The sequence below is a fragment of the Leiobunum rupestre genome, chromosome 8, assembly GCF_980474605.1.
Source record: "Leiobunum rupestre chromosome 8, qqLeiRupe1.1.hap1, whole genome shotgun sequence".
NCBI classification, from domain to species: Eukaryota; Metazoa; Arthropoda; class Arachnida; order Opiliones; family Sclerosomatidae; genus Leiobunum; species Leiobunum rupestre.
Window position 1 is genome coordinate 53066393 of NC_143391.1, and position 12725 is coordinate 53079117.

General features: G+C 30.5%; 1 long non-coding RNA gene across 1 annotated transcript; it reads right to left on the minus strand.

The window, feature by feature from the left end:
• Positions 1-1467: 1467 nt before the first annotated feature.
• On the minus strand, positions 1468-3182 carry LOC149933688 (uncharacterized). The gene is made up of 3 exons (XR_016472899.1): positions 2699-3182; positions 2411-2505; positions 1468-2348 (listed from the first exon to the last, which is right to left on the minus strand). It is a non-coding gene; the product is annotated as an uncharacterized LOC149933688 (long non-coding RNA).
• Positions 3183-12725: the final 9543 nt, after the last annotated feature.

A 12725-nucleotide genomic window follows, 5' to 3' on the forward strand; every position in this document is an offset into this window, starting at 1 on the left:
TAAAAATAGGGTTAACGACAACTTTTAAAAGGTAAGCTTTTTATTAAGCAAAATTCAAGAGATACCACTCGCGGTAAATTTCAAATCACAACTCAATCTCGTTTTACGCGCACGCTCTTCTTTCACGTTCTAATTTTAACAAATTTTAAAGAAATACAGTTAAGGCTATGCTAGTTACTATACAAAGTTTTAAAGAGAGTTTAAGCTAATTCTAAGATAAGAAACAAGGTTTGGTATAATCTTTCTACATATTCCAGCCATGTGGCTGGTACAACAAAAAATGGCTGCTGTAAATTCAGTGAAAAATAATACGTTCAAATGAATTTAAGCACCCCTGATTCACTGAAGATCTTGGGTAATTTTAAATTTTGTACACAAATTATGCCAAGTTAACTATTAATTCACTCAATTTTAATCATTAAAAAATAATGAGGTGGGTCTCTCCACTTGAGAAGTTGAGACTGGTGATATCCGATCTTCTCCTGTAAACTTGCCTGACCTATTTCTATTGGCTCAAGAAATGCGTATGAAAGTTTATATAAAATTTTTTATCAATACTAAATTTTAAATAATTATCTATGATTGTGTTAATACAATCAAAAAATAAAACATACTTACATGCAAAGCGCATCTTTAATATTCTAAACATTCAAATCTGTAACAAACTCCTAAATATATGATAATTGTCATACATTTTAAATAATTTTAAAAAGTTCATTTGGATTTTTTACTATTTGTGTTCACAATTGAAAAACATTAATCAACTTTCTGTTGCTTTGTAGATGAAAGATGATATTAGCAAATTTTAAGCAATTAAACTCGTTTTTAACATTTGAGCCAAAGCAGGCTTAGCCAAACAATGTAAATTTTTTTTTATTAAATTAAAGAAAACTGAATGTTTAACATATATACCATAGATTGAAAACTTTTTTGCCAAAGTTTTTATACTAATATACTTATTTTTTATCAAAAGACATACAACATGGCCTTTAAAGAAATAATATATTTCACTGTTACGGGAGCTTAATTCAGACCATGGTCCTTCTTTAAAAACATATTCGCTAGCGAAACGGGTATAGGCGGCGCTACAGTCGCTACCCCTGCAGCTTGGTTTGTCTGCGTACTTTGTTGATCAAAACAAACGATTAATATGGCGGATTGTAGGCGCAGAGGTGGCATAAATTGCCTTTTTGTAGTAATACTGCCTTTAAAAATATTACAATTCGAGTAAATGGTGAGAAAAGAACGTTGGAGTTATCGTTTCACAATTTTCCGAAATGCAAAAATCTTTTTAATGTGTGGTTAACTAATATAAAATCAGGGAAGATGCCTAGTTAGTGGGCACAGATTTGCAGCGCCCATTTTGAAGATAGACTTTTTAGAAAGAAATGGTGAGACACAAATTTTACTTGTTATTACTGATTTTAAAGTTAATATTATTAAATATATATCATAATAACTGTCATTTAGATGAAGAGAATTCAAGAGACGCATGAAATGCAGTGCCATTCCAAGCAATAATTTACCATGTAGACTTATTACAAATCCAATGTAACTAAATAAAAAGAGAGGACCCTACGTTTTGTGAATCGTTTTAAAGGTGATCTGTTTTATTATATACTGCAAAATAAGGAAATGCTAATGAATTAAATTAATTTTAGGTCAAGCCGTTCGATTGTCATTATCGCTGGAAAATGTTACATTTGAGGCCCACAAAATTATGCGTTAAAATATTTTTCTATTTTGTATTGGACCCCAATTTTCCTATCTTTGCCACCCTGATGGTTCGGTATGAGTTTTCGAGTTGATTAATAACATTTCGAGCTATTGCCGCAGATCCCAATATGGTTAAAAATAATACTGTAAATTCAAATGGTTTTTATTTTTAATACTTATTTGCATATCTTAACATTTTATTCACTTAATAGCCCTTGAGAGAATAGACAAAATGAAAAGGCCTAGCTGAATTTTTCCATAGTAGCCTCTACAGGCGTTAACCAGTAGATTCCTTCCTTTCCAACTTAGTTAATTTTTGTCACTGCCTCTTCAATTGATATTATCTTTGCTACAAATGGACTCTCCACAAATATTTCATCCCGACTAAAAGCTAGAAATAAATTTTTGAGACTAACTAAGTGACCAATTAAGAGTACATAAACCTTTTTGAGCCAGCCAAATTTAACCCTCGCAACTCTAACCATTTTATTACCGTACAATACTGAAGGCACAGTTAGTTCTTTTCCTTCATTTTACCCCACTTCTAAAGTCAGAAAGTTGGGATAGCTCTCAGTATCTTTATATAGAAAATAGACCAGCAATTTACTGCATGTTTGCAAAAGCCTGAATTTCTAGAATAATAAGTAAAACAGGTTACATTAAAGAATTGGGTTTTAATAAAAAATATATTTACCCACTATTGCATGAACAATGGACACTTTCAATGCTGTGTTTTCCATCACCAACTTCAAATTTTAACTTTTGTTTTAAGCATCCGCACACCTTATTCTATGGATCAAAAGTAGACTACTCTCCAATATACTTAAAAATTTCAAGCATGGAGCGATTCACAAATATACCAAATAAAATTATTTAAAATACATTATACAAAATGCTGAAGCTAGTTCAAGCTACTAGTCTATGAAATTATAACAATCTGGGCTTGTTCTAATGTGAAGATAATAATAAATTTCCTACATACCTTTAAAACTTTCAAACTGATCCCGTGTATGAATTCTCCAAGGCCTACTCATAGTGTTATTAAACTCGAATATTTATACTTATATTTACGAATTCAATACCTATTGACAGTTCAAAATTAATAAATAAATGTCGTATATACACCTTTGTTAATACAAAACATTCGAATACGCTTTAAAAAATATGCTAAAATCGTTAGTAAAATGTTTTAATTGATGTTATAAAACGCGCATTTTCGCATAACGCCATTACCCGTATCACCCAAATATAGTTCTAGGCAGTGTGACTAGGTGGCGCAGCTGTAGTTTTCGGTGGCGAATAGGCTGAAAGACCACTGTTAAAGCTCCTGTAATAATAAAATATATTGTTTCTTTAACGGTCATATTATATCTGTCTTTTTACACTTATGATTATTACATAATAATGTTTTTTGGTTAAAAAGTGTTAAATTCCCATTTTCTGTAAATTAATTAAATAAAGCTGTTTTTAAAGTGCTTTACTGTGTTTTTCACTGGAAGATGGTTGGTTGCAATTTTTCTAAAACAAACGCTTATAACTTTTTGTTATTATAAATACAGATAAAATTCAAGTTGTAACCATTGTTTATTTTTCAAGGACTTTCTAACTAACTGTGTTTTTCCTGGGTTTGATTTTTCTTTAAATGCCAACTATGTATAGTTTTGGTTTAATCGTGACGTACGTCTTTCACTTCAAGATGGTTGGCTGCTTGCACATGCTCTGCAGCTATCCAACTTCCAGTGACAGAGGTCGCGATCAAACCAAAACTCTACATAGGTGGCATTTAAAGAAAAATTCCACCCTGGAAAATATTGTTAGGAACTCCTTAAAAAAACAATGGTTACAACTTGAATTTGGTCTGAATTTATAACAACAAAAAAGTTATAAGCGTTTGTTTTAGAAAAATTGCAACTAGAAAGATAATTATTATCGTCTGTAAAGAAAAGAGTATGTGGCAGTGTTTAAAAGAAAAAGATCGGGGTTACTCCTCGAATTTAAGTTTCGGAGATTTAAATTTTGGTTCACACTTCGTAAATTTTTAAAATAAACTTTATATGTAGATGCAATGAAAAATAAATTTTAAGCATTACACATTATAGTTTCAATGGATTGTCTTTTTTCAGAAATTAATCCGCTTTTTTTTGGGCCTTTTGCCAAATAAGACAAGCTCACCCAGTGGCGGCTTTTATGTATAGGCAGTCTCGACAACATGTCAAGTTGAAGTATCCATTTATGGAAGGCTAATTTTGCAGTACATGGGCATTATAAGTAACGAAAATGATAAATAAAAATTTGATCCCGATATGATCAAAATTGAACATATTGAATAACGATAAAATACCAATTAAATTAATTCTGGCACTGTATAAAATTTTGAACAAAAAAGGTATCTAATCTTGCACAAAATTTGATTAAATCTTATTGGATCAAAATATTTTAGTCTTTCTGGATTAAAACCATTTTGGATCAATGTTTGATCCATTCCAGATATGATTGGATTCAATATTAATCCTACAAACAAATTTTATTAAGTCATTATAGTAAAGGATTTTAATATGATCTGCTTAGTTCTGCTACAATACGCCATCATGTTTTTAGAATTTTTCATATCTGCCTAGGGCCTCTACATGTTATTGTTTTGAAAAATAAGTTTAATAAGGGGGGGGGGGGGGAATGGAGAGTATATTGTCATACATAAGATCTCGGGTAATTCCTCAACATTTCACTACACAGCATTACCTTGTTCATAAGTTAATTACTTATTCCATAAAAGTTATTATGGGGTCTTAAGACATATTGGAAATCATGCGCCAGATCAATTAGTTATCACCTAGCTGAGTCGTGGGTAAATAAAGCATGAAATTTACAAAGAATGTTGACTACGTTAATTTACCCTTGAAAATTTAATTAACCTGTCATGTAGTTTTATTAATATAAGAATTAAAATACTATTAAGGTGTGTAACCCATTTTGGATGTTAATTAGCTGGTCCTCGGTTTACTGTTTTTTGGCTAGCTTCTGTCGGCTTAGAAATTAATCAGAGGTATTCTGAAGGGAACAACAACGTTGAAAGAATAATTTCCTCGCCCAAGGAGGTGTGTGTGTTAGTAGTAATTACTCAGTGCCGAAATCTGAGGTAATTATTGAGCCATCAATCACGAAAGAGGTATAAAAGGTGGTGCCTTGGGTATTAGCCTAGCTGATTATTATTATTATTACTTACCCAATTATATTTTAAGCACGATAAAACCATCTTATTTAGATACTCCTATTAATACCTCAAGTGTTTTAAATTTTTCACTTGCAAGCGATACTTGTAGTAGGATGATTATTGAAAATGGCAGTAGCTAATACAACTAAAATTGGCACTTTGTCCTTTTTACGTATAAATACTTTTAACCAAAATACTACCCTACAACAACCCGAAGCAGTCCCAAAACATTCAACTTCTCGGGTAGAGTCATTCTCAGTGTTGTAACTCATAAACTCTCCTATATCTCAAAAAAATTTCAACTAACTAATTCTTCTGGATTAGAATCTGATGAAATTGGCTTAACTCTTCTTGCAGAAAAATTAGAAGTTCCTTTTTTCCCTGACTTAAGATAACTGATAAATCCATTATTCAAGAAATTCCCTAATTAAAGGTTAGATAAATAAAATGCATTTTACTGTAGATTTATTATCAAGTCCTTTTCAAAATTACAAGTGATAGGTTTCCTAAAATAAGAGGAATTTAACCATTATAAATTTGGGTTTGAAACTACATGTTGCAAATTTTACTTAGTTTCAATACTATTTTAAATGCATGATGCAAATTTTACTTAGTTTAAATACTATTTTAAATACATTTTCAGTATTTTAATACTTTTTTGAAAAAATATTTCGCATTTTATTTCAAATACTTTTTGGTAGTATTTTGTTTCAAAATACCAAAATTTAAAAAATAAAATACTTTTAACCATAATCATATTACAATCCAACATATGATGAAATTTTTGTGACTCTTTCTCATATTGTTATTGTGGATTTGAAATGTTTTTAAACACACAGCACCGCGGGAATAACGGCGTAATTACCTATTATAATCTAACAATGGAAAGTGCTAAAAGTATGACAGAATATACTAATTTTGATGATGAACCTATCTGTATTTCTAAGTGCAATAACGCAAGTAAAGATAAAAACAAAATGGTAACATGTGACATATGTTTGAAATGTTACCATTTACCCTGTGTAAACTCTTAATCAGTGTAGTATCACTTCTTAGCTGTCTGGATCTCCTTTCAGAACTGGGCACCCATGATAGGGGTTAACTTTATTGGGGGCCTGGTCATAAGGGGCATCATGTTAATGAGAAGGCCGACACTCTGGACAAGGAGGGTGCAGAGGCTAGGTTCTTAGGTGCTGAACCTGCTATTCCGATATCCAATGGCCTGGTTCTCAGCCATGTGCACGGCTCTATGGCTGAGAGACAGGTCGGGCTTTGGCTTGAGACAGATGATCAAAGGCAGGCCAAAGAGTTTATCCCTGGGCCTTCTAAGAAAAGAGCAACTGAATTGCTCTCACTATATCAAATCTTTTAAAATATTTGAGAGTAAGTGTTAAAGGGGCACCAAAGTTCGGTTGCAAAAAAAAAAGAAAAATCAGCATGCTTTCATCCCCCCCCAACCCCTCACTCGGGCTTGGCAGAGGCGGGCAGAGTCAACCGTAAATTTCGCACTTTACTGACTTTACACACATTTTGCCACCGAACTTTTGAGCCCCTTCAAGAGCTATGGTCAATTTAAAAAATTATCAATGGTGATTTCGTAAAAGGTAACAGATTCTACTGTTGGTTGTCCAACAGGTACAATTATAATATTTAATACATTGGCAAACTGTTTTACACCTGAAATAAACTATCAAGTGTGTAACATTTTAAAATATAGTGTGAAAAGTTAAAGATATAATTTATAAATATTTAGAATCAGCTAGCTGACAGATATAATTGTAATATTTTCAATTGGAATGGCCTATATGTAATAGCTTCTGGTTTAAATCCTAGTTCTATATTAGATTAAAAAAATGATTTAAGACATACATGTAAGTAAAATATGGAATTTTTACAGACTTTCCCAAATATTTGTTCGATTGTCCTTTGAAAAGATAAATATATTACAAATCAGTTATATCTAAAAGTGAAAATAATTGAGCTGTATTGCACAGCTAGTGGGCGTCAATCTTTGCACCATGCAATTTGGAAAATTAAAGCAGAAATATTTTATTGATAATTCAGGTAAAGAAATGGGTCTGTGCAAAGTTTGTCACAATTTATATCATAAAAATTGAGTAAATTTTATATTTTTGGTAATGAAGTAAGAGATCTCAAGATAGAAAATAGTAAATAATATGTAAGACAACAAACGGTAAAGGAACAAAATTATTTGGAAAGTTTGGACCAGAAATTATACTTTTCTTTATAAGACCCCACTAGATGGCGTAAGTGGGCCTAACTTTTAAAAAAGTAGTAGTAGGGTGGTAAAGATATGAAGCAGGCTTGAAAAGTGGTATAAATATGAGACCCTTTGCCAGTGTCAATCACTCCACACCTAGCCACCATATCAGGTTTTATTATATTGGATATACCATGTGTTTACTAAAAATCTAGTTTATGTATATTTATCTACCTTATTCCTTCACTGGCATGAATAATATTCACAACCAGGTACGTGTTAGAGAGCACTCATGAGTTTGTTACAAAATTTAATGAACCTAAATAAATTTTATTTAAAAACTATACGAGATTTTTGAGTCAAGCTCTCCCATATTTTGGTCTTCAGAAGCTCACACAGTTTTGAAATTAAACTAAAATAAAAAGCAGCTATTTCTTTAGGAATTAAATTTTAGCCCTTCCTTTGTCAATAAATAAATTATTTTAAATTATTTTTTGAAAAAGGATTTTGATAATGCAAAGAAAACTCTTTTTTGTAGGTTTTTTTGTATTATCAAATGGGCTTTGCTCTCATTGTGTGGTCTCAATTCTAATATGAGTGTTATGGCTAACACACATGTAAGTGGATAAACAATTTGGGCTAAATGACCACTGAAAAAATGCCCAAAAACAATTATAGTAATCAGGGCACATGAAATATATGACTAACCAATTTCCCCGATATTTCCAGTTTTGGTAATTGTTCATTTGCTTATGTTTCAGAAGTAAAGGGCCACTAGCATGTGTGTTCTTCACCATCATTGATTTTCAACAATAAATTGGAGTTTCCAGACATTTGTCAATCTAATGCCATGATATATAGTTTCTGTTTTAAATAAAGGAAAATAAAATTTAATACTCCACGTGTGTCTTATTTAAAATTAATGAAACTAAAGATTAAGAATTCTTTTAAATGCCAAATTATACGTGCTTTTTGAGACTAAACACCTGGCTAAATCTCAAGGCTATAAATATGTCTGGGTAAATAATGGTAAAAGTTTTTGCTGAAAGCTAGACAATAACTGTGCGATAAAAATAAGATCTCTTGAAGACTTCAAACATTTAAAATATTTTTTGTGTTTTTTCTCAATATTAGATATGATAAGTATAATGACCTGCCGATTTTCGATTGCCCTTTTTTAGATACAATGAATTTTGATTTTTTATACTTACCTAACCCTGATTCCAAAGATGCTACTTATTCCACTTTGATAAATAAAATATCAAAAAACACTTTGATGAATTTCTAGTATTTCTAGAATTATACATGTATCTTTTGGTATAGTGATTCTAACTGAAACTTTCGTTGTTGAAAATGTAATAACAATTACAATTTGGGATTCTACAGTTTTTTTTCTGAAAATCAGTATGGTTTTAGTTGAGGGATCCATCACTCACAACAGGGGGAGGCATAGGGGTACCATAAAATCCAGACTTGCAGTGTGCTTCAAAACCAGTTTTTTTGTGATCCCTATGCCTTCCCCTGTTGTGAGTGAGGGTTCCCTTTACAAACTTAGTACAAAACGAATGGTATGCTTCAGGAATATATAATTTTATTGATAAAAATAAGAAAGCTATAGACATTTTCCTTAACCTGAAAAATAAATTTGACAGCTAGGGTATCACACCCAATTTTAAATAAAAACTTTAATGTGGTGGTATTAGAGCTCGCTAGCTCTAAAATGGTTAGATAGTTATCTAAGTAAACCAAGAAGATGTGTTTATCAGACACTTACTTACTTAATGTATGGAATACCACAAGGCACTGTTACTGGCCGCATTATGTTTCTAGTTTATATAAATTATCAGTGTAATATGTTGCGATTAACAGGAATCTGATATCGTTTGCTGATGACACAACTATTTTATTTGAAGGTCTGAGGTTATAATATTAAATATGAACCTCTTAACTGTTAAATGTTAAAAAACTAAGTATATTGGTTTTTCTTCTTGAACACCCAATAAAATTGATAATGAAATATAATTAATAAGGATAATCATATTCCATGTGATAATGCATATTTGAAAATTGAATGTGTTAGTACATAGTATAAAGTATCTGGGAATTATTATCTATGGTACATTTAAATGGAAATAATGTAGTGAAACGACTAAGCTTCGTTAGAATCAGTGGCGTAGCAAGGAGGCGGCACCTTTTTTGGGGAGCTGCATTTTTCAAACGAGCTATTCCTTGAAATAGGCAGAGGAGAAAGGGACTGGGACTGAAATCAAGTGTATATTAAGAGGGGCGGCAAACTCTGTGATTGCTCCAGGTGGCAAAAGGTCTAGCTATACCACTGCCACGAATTGTATACTTTTCACTAGTTCAATTGATTTTGTCATACATTTTATTGGGTTGGGGTGAAGCTTTTAATACATTTACTTTGGCACCTTTAGATGTATTGAGAATTTGTTTAAGAGTCAATGTTTTAGAATCTCACTATGCATTGTACAACAGCTTTAAAGTTTTATCTCTTAGACAGTTGTATCCTAAGCAAATTTTACAATATACTTTTAAAATAATAGGAGCCCTAATTCACATGGACCATATCAGACTAGAAATGTAATTGCTGGAAATGTAGACAGTGATAAAATGTTTAAAATCATTGTGACCTTTCTGGGACCAAAATTATACAATGTCCATAAAGAACATAAATTTGGGTCAGTAAAATAATTTACAAATTGGTTAGTGTCAATATTTTTTTTTAAATTGGTGGTGCCAACGAGAAATTTACAAAGTTTATCAATTTCAAAAACTGTTTGACTGTCAAGAAAAAAATATAATTTGGTTTAGTGTGTCAAAAAGAAATTTACAAATGGGGTTGTCTGTCAATAAAAAATTATATAATTTGGTTTTGTGTCAAAATGTCAAGAAATTTACAAATTTGTCTGTGTATCAATAAGAAATTTACAAATTTGTTTGTGTATCAATAAGAAATTTACAAATTTGTTTGCGTATCAATAAGAAATTTACAAATTTGTGTGTGTTTCAATAAGAAACTTACAATAGATCAACAGGCTCAGGCTCAATTTTATGACCGAGCTCAGATATTTTGAAAAAAATATTGGGAGCCTGAGACGAGGCTGATAAGTTTTCACATTAAAAATGAGCCTGAGCTGAGGTATTGTGGAACAAATATTGTAACTAGTAAGCCCGAGCTTGAGGCCTTGTTAAAATACAAATTACTTTGAGCTCGAGCTTGAACCCAATTCATGATTCACATTACCTGGAGCTCGAGCCTGAGTCCGTAATAAAACTTAACGTTCTAACAAGGAGACTACCCGAGGTGTAACACATCGATTTTGTTTAAATTCAGGGATTAAGTAGACCTTCATGTAACTTAAAAAACCCCAAAAGGAAAAAATGCTATAGGTTTTACCATGGCAACTAAAATATTATAATTATCTATGTAAATTAACCTTTTAAACAAAGGTGGTTAAATTTGGGTAAATATCAAAATTTGGGTAAACATAAATTTTGAATAAATATCTAAGTTTGGGTAAATATCTGATTTTGGGTAAACATCTAATTTTGAGTAAATATCTAATTTTGAGTAAATATCTAATTTTGAGTGAATAACTATTTTGGGTAAATATCTAATTTTTGGTAACTATCTTAATTTTGGGTAAATATATAATTTTGGGTATTTAAAAACGGGTATTTAAACTAGGATAAGTATTTAAATTTGTGTAATAATTTGGGTAAGTACTTAAATTTGTGTAAATATTTAAATTTTGGTAAATTTTAAATTTGTGTAAGTATTTAAATTTGGGTAAATATCGAAATTTGGGTAAATATCTAAGTTTGGGTAAATATCTAAGTTTGAGTAAATATCTGATTTTGGGTAAACATCTAATTTTTAGTAAATATCTAATTTTGGGTAAATATCTAATTTTTGGTAACTATCTTAATTTTGGGTAAATATATAATTTTGGGTATTTAAACTAGGATAAGTATTTAAATTTGTGTAATAATTTGGGTAAGTACTTAAATTTGTGTAAATATTTAAATTTTGGTAAATTTTAAATTTGGGTAAGTATTTAAATTTGGGTAAGTATTTAAATTTGGGTAAATATTTTAATTTGGGTAAATATTTTAATTTGGGTAAATATCTGAATTCGGGTAAATATCTGAATTTGGGTAAATATCTGATTTCAGGTAAATATCTGATTTCAGGTAAATATCTGATTTCGGGTAAATATCTGATTTCGGGTAAATATCTGATTTCGGGTAAATATCTAAATTGTGAAAATATCAAAATTTTTGTAAACTTCCAAATTTGGGGTCATTGCACGACAAATTGACCAAATGATTTGGAATTTTCCACCCTACCTTTTTAGATTTGGATAAAAATTAGTCTGAAGGGTTTTTCTGGTTGATAAAGCCGAATAAATTTCGGTAAAAATCTAAATTCAAACGGGTAGATTGGGTAAATTTACTATAAATATCTAAATTCGGGTAAATTGAGTAAATTCATATCAAATGTCTAAATTTGTTTAGATTTATCCGGAACTGTAAATTTGATACAATTTTATCAGGTTTTAAATTGAATAAAATTTTATCAGGTTTTTAAATTGAATAAAATTTGAGAAGGTTATGTTAATTTAATTCGAAAAGCTTTATTAAGTATACGTGTAAAATGTTTAATTTTAGGTAAATATCTAATTTTAGGCAAATATCTCATTTGGTTAAATATTTAAATTTTGGTAAATTGAGTAAATGTTGCTAAATTTACCCAATTTACAGTAACTGATCAATTTAGAAGTTTACCAAAATTTACATATTTACCGGAATTCAAATATTTACCCAAATTTAGATATTTACCTGAATTAAATTTTTTACTCAAATTTAAATACTAATCCAAATTTAAAAACTCAATTTAAAATACTGACCCAAAATTAGATATTTACCCAAATTTAAGATGTTTACCCAAATTAAGATATTTACCCGAAGTTAGTTGTTTACCCAAAATTAGATGTTTACCCAAAATAAGATATTTACCCAAATTTAACCACCTTTGTTTAAAAAAAATCATAGAATCTTCGATTTTGCCATGTTAATTTACATGGATAAAAATAATATTTTGGTTGACAAAAACGTTTTTGGTTGCCATGGTAAAACTAAAGCCCATAGCATTTTTTCCCTTTGGGATTTTTAAGTTACATGAAGGTCTACTTAATCCCTGAATTTAAAAAAAAATGGATGAGTTACACCTTGTAAGAGCTCAAAACGACAAAATACTGGGGCCCGAGCTCGACTGATTTTGGTAGTTTTCATATCTGAGTTGAGCCCGAGACCATTCAGTGAGGTGAACTTGAGCCCAGCTCTTGGCATTGACCTATGTTTGAAACAATTTTGGATAAAATTAAGTAAAGTTTCGTAAATTACATCAAATATTGGGCAAATAGCAAAAAATTGTGCAAACTTTTGAAATTGGGTTAGTAAAGATTCAATTGGGTAAATATAAATAAATGTGGGAAGTTTCGAACAATTTGGTAAGATCACTATAAAATAGTGAAATATCTCAAAGTTCAGGAA